This window comes from Stegodyphus dumicola, chromosome 1 (assembly GCF_044657685.1).
Source record: "Stegodyphus dumicola isolate Sdum_Otavi_A_Nest chromosome 1, ASM4465768v1".
In the NCBI taxonomy this organism is placed as follows: domain Eukaryota; kingdom Metazoa; phylum Arthropoda; class Arachnida; order Araneae; family Eresidae; genus Stegodyphus; species Stegodyphus dumicola.
This window is the reverse complement of record NC_140768.1, coordinates 55,268,497-55,294,270: the sequence shown is the minus strand read 5'-3', so window position 1 is coordinate 55,294,270 and position 25,774 is coordinate 55,268,497. Positions and strand designations below refer to the sequence as shown.

General features: G+C 32.0%; 2 protein-coding genes across 6 annotated transcripts in view; one reads left to right on the top strand and one right to left on the bottom strand.

The window, feature by feature from the left end:
• Positions 1-25,774, bottom strand: part of LOC118201290 (protein phosphatase 1 regulatory subunit 14C-like) — a 186,338-nt gene that overhangs the window by 64,823 nt on the left and 95,741 nt on the right. The window contains exon 1 of one of the 5 annotated variants that reach the window (XM_085814821.1): positions 10,168-10,306. The exons of the other annotated variants lie outside the window; for them this stretch is intronic. The gene's annotated coding sequence lies outside the window, so the exon portion shown is untranslated. Of the gene's footprint in view, positions 1-10,167; positions 10,307-25,774 lie in introns of those variants that run through there. 5 annotated transcript variants of the gene reach the window in all.
• The window catches only part of LOC146999089 (uncharacterized), a 45,910-nt gene continuing 44,124 nt past the window's right edge, over positions 23,989-25,774 (top strand). The window contains exon 1 of the transcript XR_015040635.1: positions 23,989-24,169. The gene's annotated coding sequence lies outside the window, so the exon portion shown is untranslated. The remainder of the gene's footprint in view (positions 24,170-25,774) is intronic.

The window sequence follows — 25,774 nt, the reverse complement described above, 5'->3', positions numbered from 1 at the left end:
CGCATCACAGCATTCACTATGCATCCTAGAATAGAATGTGTTAAATAAAAAGTGAACTAGCTAATTAGTGCTAAATGCGAATGATAATTTTTTCCGTTGAATCTCCGAATAGAATTCAGAGATCTAAATTGGTCACTGAACGAGGAAAGATATTATTCTTGATCAACTGCTGACCAGTCTCCAGTGGACACAAATCCTTTATAGTTTACTCTTCATTTCCGCGTCGACGTAAGCTCAATTTTTATGATACCATGCAAATACATTCACTGAACAAGCTAGTAAACCTTTTATACGTGACCTCATTACTCGGGCATTTCCCTCGGATACCTTGGCCTATATCTTAATGGTCTTCCTTTTTTAAAATAGAAAATCTTCACAGAGCATCGGAGAAAATTTGTACTTTCCATTTAATCGTAATTGGCCTATTAAAATATTGTTGCTTTAGACTCAAAAATTTGCATCTAGTGAGAAGTTAGAAAAAAATTCCAGCTATTCTTACTCCATATAGCCTAAACCTTAGTTGTCGAAATAGATTGTTTTTCTTTCTAAACCAAATAAAATTAAACTTATCATTAACTTGACATCATAAAAGTATTTTAGAAAGTTTACGTTATGTGAAGATGAATTGTTTTATATCAATAAGAAAGTAACGATTTATTTTAATTAAATACAAATAAATTATTTGTTTTTACTCAAATGAAAAGAATACTTAATTCAGTATATTTTTAATTTAAAGGCTGATCAAGGTTTTAAATTGATGGTTTTGATCAAGTGAAAATAAATTTTATTATTTTATTATAGCTGCGATAGAAATGGGTCCTATAAAACGTTATACTGATTTCACTTTAATTACGACAGAAATAGGTCCTTTAAAAAAGTAATTTCGTTGTTTGAGGTTTCGAGACAAGCGTGTTTTTATCTTACTTTGCCGGAAGTAAAATATATTATTCTTTTGACAATATCATCTTTGTTGTATTAAAATACGATAAACGAAAAAAGAAAATCTCTCAACTTAATAAATACACTAACTAATAAATACGCTTTTCACTCATAAGGGGAATAAAAACTCCTTTTTACAAACACCATCGAAAGTTCTTTTTGCTCTTCTTCTGAATCACTGCTGTCAACATTTTTGTTTTCTACTTGTTCAGTTAATTCCTTGAGCTCATCATTAGAAAGACTAGCCGCTGCTTCTTGAATTATTTCTTCGACATCTTCCACATTTACCCCTTCAAAATATGTCTGTACAATACCGCACCAAACAAGAAAGTACACTCTTTCGGATATGTATTTGAAACCTATCGCTGCATAATATTTCGGGGAATCCCCGTATGCTGCGAGCGACTTCGTGGAATCCCCGGGTTGAAATAAAAGAGCGCTAAACCGAAACAGCGCTAAACGAAACAGCGTTAAGCGGGGTCTTACCGTACCTGAATAGATTGTGGTCTAATTAGGCCCGATGTTTATTAAGTCCTAATTAAGCCCGATATTTTTCGTACTTCCCGAGGTACGAAAATCAGCATAATGCTGAACTAATTGTCCAAAGATTAGGATCTCTTTTATTGCTCAGTAAAAAAAAAAAAAAAAAAAAAAAAAAAAGAAAGAAAGAAAGAAAAGAAAAAAAGAAAGAAATATGATACGATTTACTAGACGTGCCATGAATGAGAGTTGTAATCTGAATGAAAACTTTATAATTCGCTCTGTGCCGTTAGGATTTATAGACTATTCCTCCTTTAAAAGAATATTTTAAAAGACTAATTCATCTTAAAAAATCTTGAACACTAATATTGTATGATAATCAGAAGTGAGTATAATTAGTCTTTAAAGTATTAAAAATTGTAAAACCTTTGGAGATTTATACATTAAAGAATATCGCACAGTACGCAGAAAAATTAAAATTGACAAAATTATTATTTTTACTATTTAAACATCTAATGAACTAACCAAAAACTATTAAAACGAAAAATAAATCTTAAAAAGTTAACCTATGAAAAATTTGAAAATTTAAGAATTAAAATTTTCTTATCGATTTTAAAATTCTTTATAATTCCGCTTTTGGCCGAACATTATTTTTATATTTGACGTCATTAAAATTTATGACTTTCAGAAAGGCAAATGAAAAATAGTTGATCAGTTGTTTTAAATTTATATATTACAATCGATGAAGTCCAAAAATCACTAAAATATAGATGAAACTAAAGTTCAGTTGAAAGGAATCAGTGCATGTTGATAGACAAAGAAACGTCAACGTCCTTCACTTCAGAAATAAATAATTCTCTACTCTAGCGCATTAGTTCAATCCTTTTGAAAACAAAGAAAGAAATCTTACGGAAGAAAAGAAATCTAAATGTCCGCCATAGTACCTATTTAAGACAATAGAATTATGATGTACGCGCAGAATAATTCACTCGCGAAAAAGGGAAAGGCATTGTTTGTTCCATGAAAATTTTTTAGTCCATTTCATTTGAAATTAGCATCTAAGCCTTGCTAGTTATTAAATATAATGATTTGGTACTCTTTTCTACGTTTGAGCTTAATAAATTAGTTTCGTTGCAAAATACAGATGACAGTTTTCTTGACATACAAAAAATGAAATTCACGAGAACTTGAAAAATAAAAGAAACATAAGAAGTTTGAAATAAATGATGAGACATATATCAGTCGTTTTCTTTTCTGGGCTAGCGTAGAAATAGGCTTGAGAACGCTTCATTAATCAGAATAAATGTAAAATACCTTTAACAGCTTCGCAAAGAAAATACTCCTTTGAGCTTCACTAGGCGTAACGAATTTTTAGAATTGCCGGTTGGTACGTTACACTTCCTTGAGTCCAGTAATGTGGATATGTCCAACGAAATACGAAGTACTAAACGCGAAAACCTGCTGCAGTAACAAACTAATCCCTGTTAAAATTTTGTGACAATAGCTATTAATAGAAAGTGAGACAATAGCTCTTAATAGAAAGAATTACAGCAAAACCCTTAAGCGTGAAAAAGCAATGAAATTAAATATAAAATGATAATAAAGGCTACGCTTAGAAATTTAGTATGAACTATATGCATTTAACGCATAAAATTATGTAGTTTAACTACTACTATATTTTTATCTAAAGCATTTAAATAGTAAAAGTTTAGCTTATTTAAAAAAAAAAAAAAAAAATTAGGTATTGTAAATTACAAAAATTGTAATGTAATTTTGAGTTTATCAAATGCTAATACTTTGATTCTTTTACTTGCCTTATTATTTTTTAATGATCACAAAAGTTCGCTTTAAAGAATGCTGATGTAGATCTTGATGCTAATATTAAAAGTGATCTGACTCTCTAAGCACGTTCTTATTTTGCTTAATGGTTAATTCAGCTCTGAATGTGTTATTCGAAATGGTTTGTTCAGATAGAATTGCATATTCCTAATATTTATTCATATTTTTCTGAAGTTAAAAAAAATCTAGCCAGAGAACTCGGGTCATTTTGCGGTAATTTCATTGTGCAGCAATTTCGTAATTTTCCCAAATTAGTAGATTCCTTTTCACTTTTGTGTGTGCGTCAAGACCAGACATAACATCGTCATATACGCGCCACGGGGGGGAGAATAACACCGGATGTGCTTTTCCCAGCGAAAAGAACGGGTAAAATCGCGGGCAGTCATCAATTGCTGGATACTGTGAAATTCCAACCTACGCGCGTGAACATCAGCCCACGCGGTTCACTGATCCCGGTTTTCAACTTCTACGTTACCCACGCGGTCACTTCTACATCTTGGACCCCTTCTGATCGGCCCCAACGGAAACAATCGCTTGATCAGGTAGGCTACCTTGTGTCTGAACAGCGTTACCTACCTCGCAACATTATTGGAAATTTCGGCTTTGCAGACTGTTTGAAGATACACAAACCTGAGCAAATCTGCGAAGCGCATCTTACATAATACGTTTAATAAGAAAAATCTCATCTTCATAACTGACATTGGAAAATGATACCAATTTCAAAATAGGTGATAATATTTAGATTGTTGTGCTTTTTAGTAAAACTGACTTTTCGCAAAGATCAGCGTTTGCATGATCAAGCACATGAGATTGATTCGTTGTCAATGCAGTTTCACAGAAGATTAAATAAATAAAATAAACTACTATTTATTTTAATAAATAAGTAATAATAAATTAGATGATACAGTTATGAATGATTAAGAATTAGTTAAATAAACGATAACGTTTATTTTTGTTATTAGGTACCAGATATTTTGTATCTCGAAGATTTATACCGCATTCAAATTCTGGCGAACGGTGTGCCTATCAGCAACTGAGTAGTAAAGTCGCTGAACGCTAGTGGTTGAATCACTGTCCATGAACTGGCTGCGTGGGACTTTCCGTGGTTTTCCCCATGTAAAACGTGCACAGGAACCAATTTTCCTTAAAAAGTCCTCCCCGAAGGTATCTCTCCTAAGTGGCAGATAGCTTGAAGGTTGCTTTGCTTTCATGAATTGATTAATTTAGCCTAATCTGGTAAACAACCTGACTGTATAGGTGTTTTCATCCATGTTTGATGTACATTAGAGCCGATTTTCCTCAAAACAATCTTCTACGAAGTCATCCCTTCGCATTAGCCTTCATGTGCTTTGCAATGTTAAATAAAAATTTCGCAAATTTAAAAATTAGTAAATAGCATATTGTGTAGAGACTATTAAGACATTTCAGACTGCAAAACGTGGAAAATCAATTACGTCCTTTCTGGGATTCGAAGAAACTTGCCAATGCTAGATGGACGTGCTGGCTGATAGCGTATTAGCTGTCTTGCAAACACTAGATAGACCATGCGTGAGAGAATGCGATAACTCTTTACAACTGTTACGATATTCTCTGTTTATGACACTGAAGAATTTTCCATGTTCTTGTTAGTTTAATAGATTTTCCGCTTTATATATTGTTGTTATTGCTATGCATGTGTATGTGTGAGAATTCTTTAAATCACTTATTAAAATTCTGAAATGAATTTTTTTCCATAATTTAAAATGGAACAGTTTTTACAAAATTAAATACTTGTTAAGTTTTTTAAATGTTTTAGTGCCTAATGCTGCTTTGTAAATAGTAATCAAATGCCCTTTATGTTACTCATTTACACAGTACAATATAGCTTAGAATCTACAGTTTCTTCATTAATTTTCATGAACTTTTTTATAATTCCATTATATCTCCAAACCACTACATTTATTAAATAGTTTGAGACTATCTATAATAATAGATAATTCATTCTGTTATTAATCATTTAAAATATATATGGAGAAAGTTTATCTAGATTCCTGCAACCTCGGTCTGTCGACTATGATACTGCATATGACTATATAACACTTCATTGTCATAGGCAGAAGCTGTTATTACTATATAATTTTTATATTTTCCTTCGTGTTTACGATGGAAGGCACAAGCAAAAGAATTGCCAGCTTTTCCGTCTCAAAGAATCTGCAGTAAAGACATACTTTAATTAAAAACCGAAAAAAAGATAAATGAACGTAGTATTGCAATTTAATGAAGAGGTTAATAAACTCACCATTTCTAGAGGAAATTGATGCACACGCAGGGGTAAAAGTTTTTAATTTATTTTTTATTTTTAATATATTTTTATGACTTTTTTGTATTGATTTCATTCTTTTGATCCATAATATCACATTTGATATTCGTGACCAAAAAAATTAAAAAAAAAAAAAAAAAAAAAAAAAATGCGGTGTTTCCGTTCAAGCGAGAAATTCGACACAAGGTAATGAACAAATGAGATTGATACACTTATCTATTTGTACTAATAAATTGCTCAGTAGTGCAGAAAAAAGTCTAACGTTAATTAAAACTCGATTCTTCCTTTTTTCCCACCTGTAATTTTGCAATAGTTTGAACACTGAAATTTCAGCTCCCGAAGGCTTTGAGACAGTTAACTAGCCCAGCCAGTCTGGATATTAAAAGCTATTAAAAGTCTCTTTAAAGCTAATAAAATTTCTTCCAACGTTTTTATTGGTAATAAGCATTAATAAGAATTTAAAGAAATTTCTTTATGCGGAATTTATTTGACAGAAGCGGATTCTTAAAATAACCGAATATCTATAGACCACGGTTTAAATCACTAAAGAAATGCTAAATATATATAATTCAATTATAGTATAATTCTAAGTGTTTTGTAAAAATAATTTTGCAAAATATTAAGTGTAAAAATTACAGGAATTTGTGCATAATTACTTGTAAAATCAAGTGATAAAATTCTTACACATTGAGCATAAGTATATAATTTGTGTGAAGCAATTTTATGTTCTAAAAACAGTTAAGTATGCCTTTTCCATGTCTGCTGATGAGCTAGGTACTGTAACTGATATTTTCAAATTGAATTCTAGAGCATGGTATTTCGTTATTATAGTCTCGCTGAAATGCTGTAAATTCAGTCGATTGAAAGGTCTTTTACTTTATTATTATTGCCATCCTATACAAAATACTTCTAAATTGCACACATAATAAGTATAACTACAAAAATGTAGCTTAACTATAACTGATTTTTTGAAAAAAAAAATTATCCGACTGAAAGACTTCATTCGGATAAATAACAAAACATGTACAAAAAGTAATAATTTTTTTAAGTGTTAAAAAAAATCGAACCATTTTTTTTTTCAATAATTTGTTTGAATAGTTACTCACTTCTAAAAAACGCATAAAATAAAATCATTCGGAAATTTATCACTATTTCCTCCATAATTACATATCGATACAAAACATGATACTTCTAGGGCATAATCATTTACTTTTGTAGTTCAGGTACTATTTTTCTTCGCGATCGAATAACAGAAACCTAGAAATTTGAGTTACAAACAATAGTAAAATAAAGTTAACTTTTAATAAGTTTAATTAAAATGCTTTCGCAAAATAAAATAGTAGCCAGAAAATGAGATGTTGTCTGACCAAAACCATTGCAACTATATCCTCCATTATTGCATATTTCCGTGAGTTTTTAAGGAATGAAAGCAATCTGGCTCCATCCATAACCATGATTGAAATTCTCATTTCATTACAAAACACTGTCGCAGTGAATTTTACTTAAACCTCTCTTAATGAATAAACGTTTGAGTTGCAAGACATACCGAAAAAACGTTAAATTTGGAATAAAAGTGATTTAAAGTGATTATTTAGAAATGAATAAATGCCCATGTTCGGGTGCAGGTCTACATGTGTTCAAAAATTGGTGGCTTCAAATTTTCAGTTCAAAATTTGGAGGCATATAAAAAAATGCCACTGTTTGTTTTTTAAGAACTCGCATACTCACTCACAGATTTTTAATTTCATAGTAAGAGAGATAAAAGTTTGCTATATGTAAATAAAATTTTGTTAATGATAAAAAATTTCCATATAATGCACAAATAGATCTTCATATCCATGGGGAATTTTTACAGTGGAATTTTAATCTGTTCTCTAAAGGGAAAATTTTCGATTTCATACTTCAACAGCTTCAAACAGGCTAACAAAAGCTTGAATCAGAACTTAAAAGGGATCTAAAATTCTGACAGATGTGTCATGCATAAAATCACTCGGCATTTTTTTAAATGCTTTTCATATGTAGTGTACTGCATGAGCTGTCATAAATGCAAATCTTGTCATCCGAAAATAAAATTTAACGTGATGGGAAGGTTGTATTAAGTTCAAAGCATCTAGATCTTTATGAATTTCTTTATCTAGGAAATTTAAAAAGAAAATATTTAATTTAAAGATTTAACTTGCTAATGTCCAGTGTTTCAAATATGAAAATTATGCATATGATGCAAGATAACTTCTCTTCAAAAGATGGCAAAATAATCTAGTACCAATTCTTTTATAATAGTTTCAGTTACAATATTTGAGTAAAGATGTAGAGATAACTGTTCAGAAATTTTTTATACTTTTTGAAAAATACGTTAGAATTTTTTAAAATAAATTTCTAATGAAATGTTTTTTAATTTTAATTTAAGTGTTCGCCTTTGATATGCTAAAAATTCAATACTAAATTTCACTAACCTTTGTAATTATTCCCCTCTAATCAGGTATTTTTCCTGTTTAATAAGAAATTAAATATATAATTAATATTTATTTGATAATTCCAAATCGTGAAGATGTGAATGAATAAGCAATGCAACACAAAATCCATTTATTAAAATGTGTACAGTGTAAAAAATTAAGATTCTCAAAAAATCGAAAATTTACTTCAGATACTACCAATTAACTTACCTCATATGAAAAATAAGATAAAAAATTTCCTGAAAATGCAAGTACCTAAACGGCTATTAAAGAAATAAAGTTTAATTTAGTGATAATTTTCGAATTATATACAAGGTACAAATATAAATTTTGGAGTTATATATCACTACCGCAAACTGCGATATAATTACGGAAGCAGATTCCCAAAATCAAGAACTAAATTCTTAATAATAAATAAGAAAGCTAAAAAACGTTAATGATGAGGAAATTTAAGTAATTTTTTCACAAGAGAACGTAGAAGTTATAATTTAAGTTAGTTTAATTAGTTACTTAGTTCCATATTTTAACGATTCTTATAATGCTTTCTTTAAAATTATAGTATTTAGTTAAACTTGCTTAACAATTTCAATTTACTGAATAATTAAATTCAAGTAAGCTATTTAATAATTATAATAGCTAATTATTCAAACATTTTATAAAAGCTGTAAATAATCAAATTTAATCGTACAATTCCTTCAATATTATCTGTTTTTTACTGCTGAAACACGTGTACGTACCATTATCCCGTCGACTGCTGGCGAAAATTTTGGCAACGGTCGCCAATAGTTACCGCGGAATTCAAAAGATAGCGAGTCATCCATAACTGGAGCTAAATCGCACTATTTAGCCAGTTGACGGGGTAATACGTAAGTACCGAGACATTTTTAAATACTTATCATGTAAATCATATAATAATATATATCTTACGGCATCGGAAACATATTATAATCTCTTTGGATATCAGTGATAAATATATATCTTTGGCATCAAAAACATTCAACTATCCAACACCCATAATTCTAGAAAGGATAATGAACCCATTGTTAAAAGAAAGCACTCCTTAGAGAAACATATACTGTTATTCTTTTAAAAGTAACATGCTTACTCATTATTATATAAAGTAGACAGTATAAACATTTATAGTTCCAGGTGAAATCGCTTGGAAATTTTATCTGATATGAAATCTCCGGGGGGGGAGGGAAAGGTCTATTAATATCAAGAGTATTGTCTGCTTAGGAAGTCAATGCCAATAGAACTACGTGCTCTGGAATCCAAAACTTCTATTCTTTTTCTTTGTCTTCAAAAAATATCACTTTGTACGAGATTGAATGCATTTTGAATAAGAAATATATGTATTATAGTTCTTTTTGCTATTTAAATTCTAAAGCTTTTATGTAGAACCTTTAAATTTTTAAAGATTAATGTGTTTTGCTATTTAAATATTTCCTGAGTGGCATCACATGTCATATTTCACGAGTGACTTCACACGTCATATTGCTTGCCTGAACTATAATATTATTCAACGCACATTTCATAAAGGATATTATTTTTACTACAAAACTGGTTTAAATCATTGTCACGTGAAGAAAATTCTACTACATTTGAAATGCAATGATTAAAAGTTAATTTTATTTACAATCTTAGGACAACTCTTTGTTTGGTTTTCGGAGTCTAGACACACTTGAGTTAACAGTGCATCACTTACGATTAGTTTCCCAAAATCGCATAGAAAACATTCTTGATGTTTTATCGTATATTACGCAACGACATTATCGTTTACAACTGAAGTAAATACGCAGTTTATTTGTAGTTTAAAATGGTCAGTTCAAGCGATAATGTACAGCTAACTGAGATATATAAGTCAAAATGTAGCAGAATTTTTTTTGCCCCCCCTTCTATACTACATTTTGTCTGGAATTGCCGAGTTCATTCTAGACTATTGAAATTAATCTGATTGTTAAGTCATTTACACTTTTTTTTTTAATTTGACATTAACTTAAATAACAGATAAATCAGATGAGCGACTATTTCCGGAAAAATTTAAATTAACTTATGACAATGAGACACTACTTACAAAACTTACAAAAGATAAATTGCAACGACAATAAGCATGTCAGAAAAATTCATGACACCATTTAATTCAATAACATGCTATACCTGAATTCAGTTCCAGGCAAAAAAGCTGGCTGCATGGGCGTTTTCATGGTCTTCCCCATGTTTAACGTATATATGAGTCAATTTTCGTTAGAAAAATCCTCCACGAAGGTATCCTTCCCCTTGGCAGATACCCCTTGTCATAATCAACTAAACCAAACAAACCAAACCATAAATATTATAATTGAATAGCAAAATTGATGGCTTATAACAAGTGCTTCTTTTCTATGTGAAAAGAAACATCATCGTAATAATAATATATCCTTATTCTTTCTCAACCTAACCTTCTTCTCTCAAAAATATTCAACGCAACAGCAATCAGTTACTCAACTGTTAGTATTCTGGTGTTTCTGTTAATCTGCTGCGAATTTTTTGTATGTGCATGCATGACCATTTTTTTTAGTCCAAAGGGATTTGAATCTCGAAGGACTATTAGTTTCGTTTTGGCATTTTGCGTCAGACTCATAAATGTCGGTTCACTTTTCAAACTGTTGCCATAAAATGTTAGAGTCCTGCATTATATTTGAAGAAATTAAATAATGAAAATCTGCGTAAATGTATGTATATTTCTCACATTGTCATAAAATAACGGTACATAGAGTCATCGAATTTTGAATAACGTAATCCTCCAACGAATATGAGCATGTGGAAGACCAAATTTGAAATATTTGTTTTATGATCGATTTCCTATTTTTTAAAACTTTGACGAATTTTTGATTAACAAACTGAAGGATTTCAAAGCGAGCAATGGCAACGTTGTGCAGAAAAAACATTTTTATCTCCAGCGCGTGAGTCTCTGTATCGTAAATTCTAAAGATATGCTCGTTTTAAAACTATTTTGCGATATTGCTGTTGCACTGGATCTTATGGTTTAAGTGCGAGGAACATGATATTTAATAAAGAAAGGTAACACACAAAATGTTAAAAAACGCCCCTTTGGACGTAATTTAAAATCTGAAACATACCATTTTCTAGCACATAATGAGCCATTTTTCATAGTTATAAACCGCTGAAAAAATCATATTGTTATGAAAGGTAAAGTTAATATCATTAATCGACTCGAAATAGAAGAAACCAGAACTAAACTTGATAACAATTACGGACCTAGAACATCAGATTTCAAATGCGCGAGATCTAAATTCTGTTGTTTAATTATTTCTTTAAATATTTAAACCTCTGTTTAAATAAAACAGGATGAAAGAAAAATTTAAATTCCCCATTCACAAAACAGGAAATACATATTTGACCTACAGAAAAAGACAATCCTATTATCCGTTTAGGGCTGTTGTCCCACTTTGGAACTTCTGCTGTAATACCACTAATACTTCCTTCAAATTAGCAACGAAATTCGTAAATTTATCAAAATATTACAACAATATCACTTAAGTGATCTGTATTAAAATGAGTTTTGAAAGTATACATTATATTGACGGATAAAATAAATCTCATATTTTGTAATAAAACAATCTCTAATAATTTTTTTAACTGTAGTGAAACTTTTCCTCTTATTTTTCGTTTTCTCGCACTTCACATAATAATTTTGAGATCCCAAAATTTGTTCACTCACGTAAGGTATAATTTTTTTCGCTATTCCCATCTTTAACAGAGAAAATATTTCAGCTTTTAGCGAGGTTTTTTTTTTTTTTTTTTTTTTTTTTTTTTTTTTTTTTTTTTTTTTTACCTTCTCTATTTTTTAAGTATTTTGCATAATTTTAGAATTTACTGTATAATTTAAAAGAAGCAAGCGGTTCAGCGATTACAATTCGAAAGGTTGGCTTGATTTGGTTTATTTAATTATCGGCAAACTACATGAGAACTATCTGATTAAGGGAAAGAATACATTCTTAGAGGGCTTTCTAAGGGTAAGTGACTGGTATAACGTTACACAAGACCCACCAGCGGCGCAGCGGTCTTAAGTCGCCGGAACATTGGTAATTCCGTCCAAGGTTTTTAATCCTGGCTAACGATCTGACCGAATGGGCGTTACGTGGTTTTCCCCATGTGTAATATGTATCCCAGCCAGTTTCTCTTAGAAAATCCTTCACGAAGGCATCTCTCTCCTTAGGCAAATAGCCCACGTGTGCTTTGCCATCCCTGCCACTAGTCCTTTCGTCTGGAATCGAACCAAAGTGGACCTACCAGGTTTCAGTAACATTATCAAGTGGCCGCTGGTGACTCCAGTCTTTGATGATATCCTTAACAATGACTAAATAATGAAGGTTGCAGAAACATTAAGTTTTTTTTTTTTTTTTTTTTTTTTTTTTTTTTTTTTTTTTTTTTATGCTGGGAGACCTGAAAAATGAGCAATGTCCCCGCCGGGACTCGAACCACGGACCTTTCGAATACGCGTCCAGTATGCTGACCACTACACCAAGAAGGCATGCTAAGAAGGCGGAAGAAATACCTTTTTTAAGGGGCGACTAGGGTTTTTAGGGGATTGGGCGCCACTGTAGAATCATTACGTTATTTCGAAGCAGGAGAGATGAAAAATGAGCAACGCCCTCGCCGGGACTCGAACCACAGACCTCTCGAATACGCGTCGAGTGTGCTAACCACTACACCACGAAGGCATGCTAAGAAGGTGGCACAAATACCTTATAAGGTTACAACACCGTTTTATCATTTATAAAGAAACGTTACGTAATATATTTAATATTTGCAGCGCTGAAGATGTTTACTTTTTTATTTGCTTGTAAAAATAAAAGTTGCTATTAAAAAAACAAAATAATTAGCTGTGGAAGACAAAGAAAATAAAAATTCTCAAAACAAGGATAAGTAATTTAATGGAATTTAATTCGAGCTCATTAATTTGAAACCATTCTAAAAAATTGAACAGTCTGCTAACGAACGCTTTTAGAAAGCTTGTTGTTAGGGTTAAAACGTGAAAAATACTTCGAGGCTGCTAATAATGAGCTTGAACGTATTTTATAAAATTTAATTTTCTAAATCAGTATTCTACACTTTAAATATACTTCTTTGAAAAATATTTCCAACGCTTCACGTTTCCGCTTTAAACAGTTTAAAATACTGTTTCACTGTGTTTTAAATTTTCGTTTGCAGAATGTTAGTACATTTTAATTTTTGTTCCTCATTTAAATTCGTGTATGCTAATTTAAATAACATGATTTTACCAAACCTAATTAAAAATTATTTATTTTGGTAATGAGATATAATTTTGGCTCGTATTTATAATTAGCATACTTATTTGCTTTGGTGATGGTAAATATCCCTAAAACATGCAAAGCTAATAAAGGTGAAGCATAAAAACTTGGAGAATAATAACAGATTCACTTTGTTTATCGACTTGGATTGAGGTCTCACGTAGGTTTTTGCATGCAATGTCAATTATTAAAGAATAAATAACCTTCGATTGGGGAACCCAAGAAGTCATTCTTCCAAAGCAGAAAATCCTCACATGTTTTGCTGGTAATTAAATAACTATGTCAGATCGTTATATTTCTTCTTATAAGAAGCTGTTTGCTCTAAATGGTATTTCCAGATCTTGAAGATTCCGATGTAACACCTTGATATAAAAAAAATTCAAAACAAATTAGCAATGCCCTCGCCAATGAGCAATGCTGTCATTGAATATCAGATTGTAATAAATGATAAAATACAATTATAAGAAATAGTTTCTAATTTAAAACAGCTTTTTTTCAATTAAGATACATACGCACTTATTGAAGAAAAATACTTATTAAAAGTAATTTCATTACAAATTTGTTTTTTAAAACTACGTAAAAACGGATAAATTTTTATTTTACAGCATTATATCATTTTTAACTTAAAATGTACTCAAACAGTTTAGTAATTTACTAAGAATTTCTTTAAAATATTCTTCTAATATCTTCGAATACTGTAAATTTTTCAGTTAAATCGGTACGTTTTGTTAAACGTAAGAGGTAATTTTCTGTCTATTTTGAATTTAAACGTTAATACAATAGCTTCTGTCATTACTATTGCAAACAATCTCAGTTTATTGTTGCAATTGTCTCAGTTTTGATATAAGCAAATGATAACTTAATCTTAATGTTGCAATCTTGCCAGCTAATTATTAACATGAAATTTAAGTAAACTGAATGATAGATAGCAAAGTTATGAAATACTTAACGAAAAGCAACTGAAATTTGACACGATCATTACATTAAACCTGTGCAAAATTTCAACTATTTGCGAAAACGCTGATGTCACACCGTAAAATAGTATTACTGAACGAACATTATTACACCATTAGTCTTCATATCAATATTATTCCTAATTAGCTAATATTATTACTGGCACCAGTAATATTATTACTGTTTTACTGTTAAACTTACAACAGATTCTTTGTAAAGAACTAAGTGAGAGATGTCAGTATGACTTTGAAGTACATACACAAAAGATAAAATTTTACAGGGGAGGTCTGGTCTACAATGTGTGGAGTTATACAGAAGATATAAGGAAAACTCTAAATTATCACGCTAACAATAGGCACGTTAATAAAAAAATGGCTTCTCATATTTTTAAGAACGTATTTTTTATGTTTTTTTTTAAAACAGTACACTTTGTTGCACTAATTATTAATGCACTATTATAATCAGTAAGTTGCATGAAAGATATTATACCGCGTGTATTGGCAACGGAAGATAGTATGTTGTGTATAGTGGCAACAGCTTACCCTTTGGAGCATACTTAAAATTTCTCTACTAAACAGGAAAAAATAAAAGTTTTATGGAGTTTTTCTCTCTATTAAACAGGAAAAAATAAAAGTCTTATTATTATTTAAGAATAATTTTTGCTAGAAAATTTAACTAATAACAAATATAATTTGCAATAAAAAATTGTTTTTCGTGTTATTGTTTGATTAATATCATAATTGCTATTTTCCGGTCAGTGTGAATTATATGATTCATATTACAACAAACTAAGAATATCATGATATGAATATGATATGAACATCATATGAATCAGTAAAACTCAGTAATGGAAAATATAAGCACTTAAGCTGCCATTAATTTCTAAAGCTTTAACGGACAACGATTGAGATTTTAAACGATGATAACAGGCAAACCAGTGTAGCATTCATCAGTTTACCAATACGATGATATCATCTAGCAAAATACCTTCGCGCATTGGTTTTGAAAATGGCAGAAAGGACAGTGCCTTCCTTGTATTATCAAATGAAAAAATATTCTTTTTTAAAAGGGGGGGGGGAAATACCTCTTCCGAGCAAATATAGAAAAAAATTTGTTCGTCAAAATAATTTTCTCCAGTTGCTCACTTTCAAGGTTGGTTCATCTCACGCGACCTTGTTCTACGACGTCCAGTTTAAAATCGAGAATTTACACCTTGACGAGCTCGGCGCTGACCCGGCGATCCTGTTTACGCGGACTGAGGGCATGGACCTCGAAAGTATCAGGTCAACGGGGAATCAGCTGTTTTGCTTTCTTTTTCGTCTTTCTTCAACAGTTTTTCTGTTTTTCATTGTGGAATGAGCGTTAAAGCCGTGAGAAAGCCTCTTTTGCTTTGAAACAACTCGGACGGACACTCAAAATCCTAATTTGAATGCGCGATGAATTCTCCTTGCATGTCATTCTTATTATCACAAACTGGTAGGTACACGGAAGTCGCCCGTGAAATTGTTTCAATTGATTTGAAAAATACATGTTTAGTACTTGACAAGTGGTGAACCACATTATTCCCAATTGACCAAACTTACAGAAATGCTATTTTCCAAAGAACCGCAATACCTATCTCTACGAAATGTTAGACATTTTTTGTAATTTCTAAGTTGATAAATTTATAGGTTCCTCTCCTATTAATCTAACTACTAGAATTCCAGTGTAACGATTCAGTGCTAGTACAATCTTTAATAAATTCTGAAAAAAACCACAGCGATGGAAAAAAATCGAACATCATTTATCAAAAAACTGCTGTATAGTTGACCAATTAAATTAATATAAACAGAACTTAGGCATAGCAGAGCAAAATAAATATGCATAACACAGAATATACTAATAACCTAACAGTTCAGCACTGCCTAATTCTTCCACCTACAGACATAATTTAATCAAGCACCTAAACCAGTCAGTCGTTCCTTATCGGTTTCTTGTCTTCCGGCAGGCGAGTTATTCAAAAACGCTCAAATCTCAGTACCAATGCATTTGAACTCAGCTACTTCGTGCGTATTCTTATAATAGGTTACAGCTAAGTGACCGCCTGAAAGATAAAAACCTCCTTTCCTAACTCATCTACAGAAAATGATTACACATTTTTGAATGATTTGATGAAAAATAATTGTAATACAGATATTATTTTTAAAAAGTCATTTAGATAACCCTTTCTCTAACTTATCAATTCTCGATTTTATCTATTCTCGATTTCTGCGGGGAAAAAATGTACTTCTTAATTTTACCATAAAATATTTTTTAGTCATCTGTGTTTTCCATAATACCTCAGTGGTGTTTCACTGATAACCAGAAAGTGCCATTTTTAGCAATAGCCCATCGGTGCCACAATAGGAGATTTTTCTGAAAGTATATAAAAAAGCTATACAGGATAATTTTAAGATATGTGGCATCTCGGCCACCCCTGGACGGTTGTCCAACATCATTTGGGAATGGGAGTGGACTGATATTGGAAACAGCTCGACGAAAGATTCCATCTGATGTTCTGACGTCCACTACTCGTTAAATCCATCCGAACCAGGAAAGGTCTCTTCATTGCGAGCTAGTGTCCACTTCATGGAAGTCTTGTTTTTATCCTTCAGCAAAACTAGTTGCCCTGCTTCGAGGTTGGATTTCGGTTGATTCTATATTGTACGGGTCTGTAAATGGTTGAGATATTCCCCACTTCAACGGTTCCAGAAATTAGCTCTAAGTTTTTGAAATAAGGTCCACCTAGAAGATAAGGACAAAGAATCTACCGAATCATTCGGTTCTGATGTCGACAGAAGTGGAGCTCCTATTAGGAAATGACCTGGAGTCAAAGGCTGAAGATCTGTTGGATCAGCCGAAATAGGTGACAGAGGTTGCGAGTTCAGGCAAGCTTTTATTCGTGTAATTAATGCATCGAATCACTTCGAAGTTTAAAATTGTTGTTTTCGCGAAAATTCTCTTCATTGATTTTATATTAGCCTCCCATAATCCGACAAAATGTGGGGAAGAAGGAGGAATAATATTCCATGTTATGCTTTCTTCGGAACTAAAGCAGGATCCGATCTACAAATTCTAAGAAGGTTATCAAGAACATTTTTCGCTCCCCTTAAAGTATGTAGCGTTATCACTCCAAAATAATACTGGAGGGTTTGGTCCGTCTAACAATAAACGTTCTAAAACATGCTAGAAATGCTTCAGTAGACAAATCCCATATTATTTCTAAATGAATAGCCTTTGTACTAAAACAAATAAATATCGCAGTGTATGATTTTAAAGTAACCCTAGATCTCTTCAAATTTGGTTTGGTGATAGCTGGTCCTGCAAAGCCGAATCCTGTTTTTCGAATGGTCTAGTTGTTACTATTCTATCTCTAGATAAGTCTCCCATCATTTGGTTTATGTTTCGGTTTCTTGTCCGAAAGGAAGTCATGCATTTATTACTAACAGATCTAACTCTGTCTCCACCGGAAGGTATCCAGTATAACTGTCTAATAAGAGAAAGTGTTATTTTAACTACGAATGAAGAGATTTTTTGTGATAATCTATAAGTAATTCAGTTAAATTATGCCTGAATTATGTTCTAAAGAGTGAAGATCTGTGAAATTATGTTAAAGGAGTTGATGTTTCTAAACTTTTGAAAGATTGGAGAAAATCTCCCACCAGCTCGTAAAAGTTCATCGCTGTCGAGAAATACATTTAAAAGGTGAAACCTTGCTATTACTTGGAAGTGATCATTCCGACACCTAATTTGTGGTGTCTGCTGTCCTCAGAATGTTGTACACATTTGACTAGCACCTTTGTTGCATTCTGTAATTCAGCAGCACTCAAAAAACTTTCTTTTCTTAATGGTGTATTGATTCTACTGTTATTCACAAATCTTAAACACCACGCAGTAGTTCTAATAAATTTACCAAATGATGAATACTTTTTGATGAATTTGTTCTCAACGCAACTTTCATCTGTGACTGTTGAGTTCACCAGAGCTCCCTTTCGAAGTTCAAGCTTTTCATTATCTTTGAACTCTTTTACTGATTCTGCGAATTTACGCCACGAATCGATACTCTGTAATAAACTCTTAGGTCCATGCCACCACATATCACTTATTTCGTAGTTCAGCTAACGTTATTATTTTCACGGAATTGGTCTTCATTCCTCTGGTCAGCATATCAGCCGGAGTTTCATCTCCAGGACAATAATTCCAGGACTTAGGTGATGTTTCTCTCGTATTTCCATTACTCGATGTTGGATGAATGACTTACATTTATTTAAATCGCCCTTTATCCAATGTAACATCACAGAAGACTCTGACCAAAAGTATACATTCATCTGGAACTTCTTCTTTAATTGTCCTTTTCACATTTGAGGCTAATCTTACTCTGATGATATGCTCCCATCAGCTCTAGTCTTGGAGGAGACAACTTCTTCAGTGGAACTACTCTGGTTTTGGAAATTACAAAACTACTTCTATTTCACTGTCCTTCGTGACGTATCGCACATATATTACAACTCCATATGCCTTCTGACTTGTGCCGGTGAACCAGTGAACGGTCGATGAAGCATTTGAACGTCTTTGAATTCAGACTTATTATTTTTCAAAAGTAATATCGCGGAATGTTTATGTTCTTTTCTCATTCTGTCTCATTCTGCTGGGAATAGATTGGGATGTCCGATGGCTACGGATCATCCCAATCTATTCCAAGTTGTTAAATTTCCTGCATTAGTATTTTTGCCCTAATAGTGAATGGACATACTATAACTCCAATAGGGTAGTAAAGCTTTCCAATGGTTTTAGAAACTTCTCTCTACGTCATTAGCTTTATTCTCCTTTGAGCTTGATTAGTTAGATTTTGTGATTCTATTTTCAAAAGATCTTCCTTGTAATTCCATTTATATCACAATACCTTCTGCTGCGGAACTTTCCGAATTTTCCCATTTTCATTCTTCGTCAAAAACTTCCTGCCAATTCGCACAATTTGTTTTCCATTTTCATATGTTGAAACCAGCAGCTTTCAATGTATATCTAATGTCTTCATATTCGTATATATTAGTTTAGCTTCGTATTCGTCTTCATCCCCACCTAATCGTCTAAGTATAAACATTCGTTCAATAGTTTAACTGCTTTCTGATTTGTTTCTTTAAAGGTACATGGTGTTTGATAGTAACGGCAAGTAAAAATGGCCTGGATGTAGACAAAAAAAAAAAAAAAAAAAAAAAAAAAAAAAAAAAAAAAAAACGCGAGTCATCGTAAGTACTTTCGTGTTAGGTTTTCCGTCTTTATCTGTAAGGTCATTTGCCCGCAAAAATTTTTCAGCATCCCTGTCTTCAGGTGACAGAGAAATTTGGAGAAAGGTGTATTCTATGTTAGCAGTAAGTACTATATTATGTGTACGAAACTGCATTAATATCTTTAACAACGGTGAATTTAAATTAGGACCGAAATAGAGACAATCATTTAAAGAATATTCGTTTTCCGAATGGCTGAATGCATCAAATAAAATTCTTAAGGGTTTATCAGGTCGAGTAACTGGCTGATGAGGCATGTAATAAATTCTTCCTGTTTCTTCAGAACTTTGATTAATTTCCTCAGCTATATTCATTTTTAAATGCTGTTTTATAACTGACTGATACTGCTTATGAAGTAGTGGATCATTTGCCAACCTTTTAACCAGTTTATTAAGGCGAGCTTCTGCATTTACGTAATTCATTTTTAATTCAGACGAATTTTCATTCCATTGGAATTTAACCTCATATCGCTTTTCTTTAAATTTGATAGTTCTGTCAAAATTCTCTAAAATATCATTATGTATTTCACTACTTTCCTTCCCATGTTCAATTTCCAGTGCTTCTAATTCCCAAAACTGCTTTAACTGTGTTGAGATAAATTTATCGTCAACAATAATGTTCATATTTAATAATTCACTAATTATTCGAATCACTCTGGCCTTGAAGGCACCATCCAAATACTGTTTCGGAGGCTACAAGTTTATTTTTAAAACGTTAAAGTCTGCCTGTTGTTACTCCATAATAGTAATTTACTCCAATCAGAACAGCAATGGTTTTATCACTGTATTCACATGAATCAGCTAACTGTAATTTTATTAATTCTTTGTTAAATTTGAACTGGAATATCGGGAAAAGGTAAATTAGTTGCGCATATTTGGTTAGTTTCTAAAGCTTCAATTTATGGTTCATTTCTGTTTTAGAGTTTGACTTTCACAACATTAAGTTCGTTCTGTTGCCTGGTTAACTCCAAAGGCAAATACAGACGAAGTGTCTTTTCGAAAAACAGTTAATTTACACTTTTTTTATATGTCCCGAACTATAAAACTTATCTTCGAAGCATAGAATAAGAAGTGGTTCTAAGTTATCCTTATCAAGAGAATGGACGTATCATTACAGTGCGCGTTTGTAGCAATGTATTGCGGAATGTTTCAGTTTTCAATTGACTAATCTGAACATCTCCTTTACCGGGCGAAATTGCCTACACGACTTTTTTTTTTTTTTTTTTTTCTGATTTTGTGTCTAGTTGGAACAAATAGACCTATTGTATTTTTTATTACATATTTCACACATTTTTATTTCTTTACATTATTTATGCTGAGGTTTAAGGCATAAAAATACAAGCTTGACTTTTTAAACTATTTATTTTCTCATCCACGGTTTTAATTTCACAACGCTCAAAATCGTGTATTTCGTTACAATATATATAAATATTTCTAGCGACTGGAGCAATATATTCGTAAGTTTGAGGCGAATTGTTATCAAACTGTTTATTGTGCTTGTTGTTTACATTATCGTGCGCTAAGTGGAGACGATAGCAGTCTGTAATTTTTTTCTGCAGGTCTTGCAGTAGTAAGCCCAAACCGGGCAAGCATAACAGAGCATGGGACGCAAAATGGGATGTATAAATAAGTATTTTGTTATCGATAGATAAAACACTGTTTCGCGCAATTAGGAGGAAGAGTTCAACTTTAAGTACACCTGATTTGTGCGATGTTTGTTTTCGTTTCTCTACTGCCATTAATTGCGGAGCTCTTTTGCGACTTTCGATTTCTTTACGAATAAATTCCATTAACTCATTAACATTCCAGATTTAGTCAGTTTTTCTACTGCCACTATATTCTAATGTAATCTCTTGTGGAATTAATTCTAACATCATTGGACAAAGTAAGCTACCATAAGTTTCTGATACCACGTTCATTGACCTAAAGCATCTAATTTCAGTTTCACACTGATCATACAGTTTTCAAAGATTTTTCTATATCCCTTCCATTTCTAACAGGGCAAAGATCCAACAGTTTATTCATGCAAGCATTTATTACCAACTCTTTTCTCCCAAACCTGTTAGTTAAAAATTCTTAAGTTGAATCGTAATTCTCATTTATAAGCGAAAGTCCGGAAACGACATTTATAGGCTACCCGACCTAATAGCGACTTCTCAAGTAATTAAATTTATTTACTTTCGATAAGGAGTCATTGTTATGGATAGCTGCTTCATATTGACTCCAAAACTCCGGCCATTTGCTTCAATCACCAAAAAAATCATTTATAGTCAATTAAGGTAATTGTATAGATGAAGTTTTTGTACTTCGAAGATTCTGTATTCGGAAGACAATTAGAACTGGCCACATTTACTTCTTCATTAGAATTATAGTCTCTGGTGCTTTCTAATAATTCTATTATAACAATTAGATTACTCTTGTATTCTAATAGTTATTGTGATACTCTTCTACTGAATTAATTTCTGCATCAAAATTCTTTAAATCTGTTTCTTTCAGTATAGAATTGTTAGTTAATTTGATATTTTCAATTTTAGCATTCAACTGATTCAGTAATGCCTTTAAATTACTCACTGGCTTATTTTCTTCAATATTTTTGTCTGTTTTACTGATAAGCTTTGTAACTGGGCTCTGTTGACTAATTCTTACTTTTTCAACTTTATTTTTTATTATTTCTGTTATAAATAGAGAAAATAAATGTTGTTACCTTTTCAGATGTATAGTCAACCATTTAATGGAATCCAAATCTTGACGCTTACGATTCTTTACAGCAGTTCCAATGAAATACAACAAGAAGTGCAAATACTTATCCAAGTAAATAATACCCAAATGCAGTCAGTTTTAGCTCATTTTGACGCAAAACAACATAAATCCAAATGCAAAGAATGCGTCGAAACGAAGAATCGAAAATGTAACTTCTCGGCCGATGCACCAAAGTGTTCGGTAGACAGTAGACAAAATGGCGCTGCGTATCTTCGAAATTCTACGATAACTGTATTTAAGACAAGCAGCATCTAAAATTTTACAAGTAGTGGTTCGGTGATAATTCTGTATTCAAATATAGCCATTCTAGTTGTAAAACGAATTTATTTGAATATCACAAATTCTATAATCTAATCTAACATGTCATCGGCAGCGCTCACGCTACATCAAAACAAATCGAAAATCAAGTTCTCAATTTCAGACTGTGTCGCTCAGACGGTAGTGTTTAGAGAAGCCGACTGCGATACCAAAGGGCCCGGGTTCGAATCCCAGAGAAGGCATAGTTGTAATTGTCCGTCCCTTCATAGGAGGCAAAGATAGCCCACCTAGTAGGTGCCTCCATAATAAAGTGACACAACTTCTGGCCTTAGTAGTGGCCAAGCCGAAATCGGCTGAAGGCCCGCTATTGGTTAAAACAAAAACAAAAAATATTCAGACTGTTGCCATTCAAGGGCCATAAAAAGTTTCCATTCAAACCGGAACAATCGTTATACAAAAGTCATATGAATACACCAATCTAGAATTAACGCAGTCCAGAAACTGTTATTACTAATTTTAGAATAGAGAGGGGAAGTAAAAAATTAAAAAGGGGAATTAAGAGGCTATTGCTAATTTGAATTATAATTTATAGATACAAATTTTTTATCTACATATATATGCGTGTGTGTACCTGTGTCTGTGTGCACAAGAAGGCACTCATACGTGTAATTTTTTATCACAGTGATAACAACAGATAAAACAATTAACAGATAAAAAAATTAAAATCTCCAAAGTTAATAGTTTATATCAATAACTCGAACACTTTTTAACATGTTAACATAAAATAATAATTAAATTTTATTTTAATTATTTTTTTATAATTTTATAATTTTATTAAAATTTTAATCAAAATATAGTGCAAGGTATGTATAAAATATAGTATTTCTAAATATATACAATACGTATTTATAGTATACAAAATATATACTATAAATATAAAATATAGTATTTTTAAAAATTACAAAGATTTTAAATACATGAGCGCTTTAGCAGAGCATCCTGAAATCATCTCTGACATCCACTGAGCATGTAAAAACATTTCTTTTCAGATTTAATACAAAATTTTAATGCCATTAAAAAATGTCTTATTTTATTCTTTAGAACCAAGATAATTTATTGACTGCAATAAACACATACGCTAACTCAAGGCACTCAACTCGAGGGCAAATTAAGTTATATCTAGGGACTGCGGGCCATATAATATTTTATGTTACGCAAATATTTAGAAATATACCATATAATAATAATCATGTGTTATTTCAAGATTTTTATGTCATTAATGTCGAATAATCTGGTTATAATGCTAGTTCTAAGGTGTGAAAAGTGAAAAATTATATGCATTTTCGGAAATTCAGCCAATAATAATAAATATCGTTTATTTAGCCACGGGCTGCAAAAAAGGACCTCATGAGTCACATGCAACCTCTTCGCGGCCATTAGAAGACCATCACTGCGCTGACTCAATCCTTTGTGCAGAATTGTTACATTGGAACCGGTAGAGGAAGGCTTCATATTTTTTGACATTTACTGCCGGAAGCGACATTTCGAAGAAATTCTAGAAATTAAAAGGGTAAGTTTATTAACCCAGGCTTTGCAGTGAATGTAGAGATGGGGCAGATAAATCAACTTCGCCATCAAGCGTTTTGACCTGTTATATCCTGAGTGGTTACACATACTTTAAATATAACTGTACCCTTTAAATTACTATAACACGAAATTGGCATTAAAGTTTTGCTCATATCGATGTTATGAACTAATACATATACGCAATAATCCAAAAATGCATAAAAGCATGCGACTGCAATATAATACGTAAAACTTTTAATAACTGTTGTTTTGTTGCTGTGACTTGTTTCGCTTGTCTGACAACATCAGAACAAGCATACGAAACAAGCATAGAGCGAACAAGCATATACTGACACGAAAAAGCATCAGAACAAGCATACGAAATTCACCGTGGCAAGGAGTTAAATGCGCCTGTCGTTGGCAACAGCCTTGCGCACGATATAGGTGGCATTCTGATTTTAGCTCAGTTCCGCCCCCAGTTTTGAGAGGGAGCACTCCAGTGAGACGGGTCCGAGGATCTCCCACCCTCTTTACTTACCACAGCCTCTCGAGAGGACTTTCGGTTCGCCGCATATTTAGAGTAACCTCCTGTCGCACAGACACTATACATTTACAAACATCCATGCCTTCTCCGGGATTCGAACCCGAGTCCTTCGGTACGGCAGTCAGCGTCTCAACCACTATCTCGTTTTAGGCGGCCTTTTAATATCTAAATATAGAATGACACTCAGTTATTACAGGTGGAAGAGGAATGTGACAATGTTCTGAAGTTCTGAGCTAATTTATCTGACTAAACAGTCCCGAATGAACACATGAAAGAATTCTGTGAATCCTAACTAAAGTGAGCAGAATTACAGTTGTTTATGGATTAGCCAATTTTTAGCAGTTACAGGTAAAAATAAATGCACATGTACATAAAAATGTTAAATAAAAGTGTGTCTTGCAATGCTTTTATACATTTCTATCTGTGTATTATATAAATAATGAACAATGTTATTTTTAGTTTTCCTTTTCTATTAGACATACATTCTTTCTTTTAGACATACCAGCATTTATGACGCAGCACTATCTTCTCAATAGTAAAATCTTTATTTCGCAATTCACTTATTTAGAAATAATTTACAATGAAAATGTAATCTCTCATTTTACTTTATGCTTTTGCGTAGAATAAAACGAGATCACTTATTTTCTTTATATATTATAAACTGGTCTGAAAAGCCGGTAAAAAATTTATTTAAAAAATGAGACAATGAGCAAGTCTTTTAAAATTAATTAATGACGATTAGCTTTCGAACTCATTCTTTTAATGTTATTTTGTTCCGTCGTTTCAATTAAGCGAAGCTCAATTAAATGATATTATATAATAATTAAATATTTATAGCTATCACAACATTAGCCTAAAAATAAAAACTTGTGTCACAATAAAGGCATTATATTGAAACAGTAATAAGATTTTAAAGAAAAGTAAAAACGATAAGATAGAAATAACACATATAAGAATAACTGCATCCAATTCGTTTAAATTTCTCTTCGGAAGTTTTGATTTAGCAGCTCCATGTTTTAAATGAACACCAGAAATTTAAATGAACTCGACATAAATATTCTTTAT